Raw genomic sequence first — 1,647 nt, forward strand, 5'->3', positions numbered from 1 at the left:
CTAGAACGGGAAGGGCAGAAGGCTCTTCATGTTTGGGTTGGGAGGGAGCTGAAAGATTTTGGAATTCCAACCCCCTGCCATGGGTAGGGACACCTTCCACTAGCCCAGGTTGATCCAACCTGGCCTTGGACACTTCCAGGGATGGGACAGCCACAGCTTCGCTGGGAATTCCATTCCAGACCCTCACCATCCTCCCAGCAAAGAATTCCTTCCCAACATCCCATCTAAAGCTCCCATGTTTCAGTTTGAAGCCATTCCCTGTGTCCTATCTCTCCATCCCTTGTCCCAAGTCCCTCTCCAGCCCTCCTGGAGCTCCTTTAGGCCCTGGAAGATGCTCTCAGGTCTCCCTGGAGCCTTCCCTTCTCCAGGTGAACATTCCCAGCTCTACCAGCCTGGCTCCAGAGCAGAGGAGCTCCAGCCCTTGGAGCATCTCCGTGGCCTCCTCTGGACTCGCTCCAGCATTCCCAAATCCTTCTGCTGTCGTTCCCCAGGGCTGGAAGTAGCTCTGCAGGTGGTGGTGGGGGGTGGCAGAGGGGCAGAATTCCCCCTTTTCCTGGTGCCCATGCTGTGGAATGAGCCCAGGCCATGAACACAGGGATTTTCTGGGATGTGAGCCCACACATGGATGGCTCATCCATGGGACAATCCCACCCAAATCCTTCCCTAATTAAGAGCAAGGACCTCCAGAGGGGAAATTTAGGGGAACACTCAACCCTTTCCTTGAGGAATCCCACAGCTCCCATCCCCTTCCAGAGCCTCCATGTCTCCATCCCTTCCCTCCCTCCAAGGATCAGCCCTTTCCCAACACCAAACAAAGATTCCTGATTTATTGGATTCCCTTTTCCACCACCTTTATCTCCCCCATTGTTCCAGGATTTAACCAGGAAAGGAAAAGGTTTCCTCTGCCTCTTCCCATTTATTTCCCCAGCAAACCAACACCACAGGGATTTTTTTCCCAACATTCCATCCATGTAAGATTCCACAAATTCTGTTCCACAGAACAGTCAGATTTCTTTTTTCAAGTTTTTTGGTGTTTTATTTTTAATTTTAGAGGTGAAGAAACCACCAAATTCAGCCACAAATTCTGCATAACCCATGGCATTTTTCCCACTCGCATTCAGGACCTTCCTAAAGAGATCCAAAGGAATTTTATCCAGGGAAAACAAGCCTATAATTTTGAAGCAATAACCTTTTGACTTGCAACATAATCCCCCTCCTCCTCAGCCCTTAATTCAGCCATAAACTGGATTATTTATTCCCCCCACTCCCAGATTTCTCAGGTTTCCTAAACTCGGAGCCTCTTCCCATTTATTTCCCCAGCAAACAAACACCATAGGGATTTTCTTTCCCAACACTCCATCCATGGAAAATTCCACAAATTCTGTTCCAAAGAACAGTCAGAGCATTTTTTTCAAGCATTTTTCAGTTATTTTTTAATTTTAGAGGTGGAGAAACGACCAAGTCCAGCCACAAATCCTGGACAACTCACAACATTTTCCCACTTGCATTCAGGACTTTCCTAAAGAGATCCAAAGGAATTTTATCCCTGCAATTCAAGTCTATAATTTTGAAGCAACAGCCTTTAAATTTACAACACAATCCCACTCCTCCTCAGCCCTTAATTCAGCCACAAACTGAATTATTTAT

The 1,647-nt window shown here is 47.4% G+C and overlaps 1 protein-coding gene across 1 annotated transcript in view; it reads right to left on the minus strand.

Moving 5' to 3' along the window:
* Nucleotides 1–1,647, minus strand: part of RHPN1 (rhophilin Rho GTPase binding protein 1) — a 37,496-nt gene that overhangs the window by 31,079 nt on the left and 4,770 nt on the right. The window lies entirely within an intron of this gene.

This window comes from Manacus vitellinus, unplaced genomic scaffold, assembly GCF_001715985.3.
Source record: "Manacus vitellinus isolate BGI_N305 unplaced genomic scaffold, ASM171598v3 scaffold_1_pilon, whole genome shotgun sequence".
NCBI classification, from domain to species: Eukaryota; Metazoa; Chordata; class Aves; order Passeriformes; family Pipridae; genus Manacus; species Manacus vitellinus.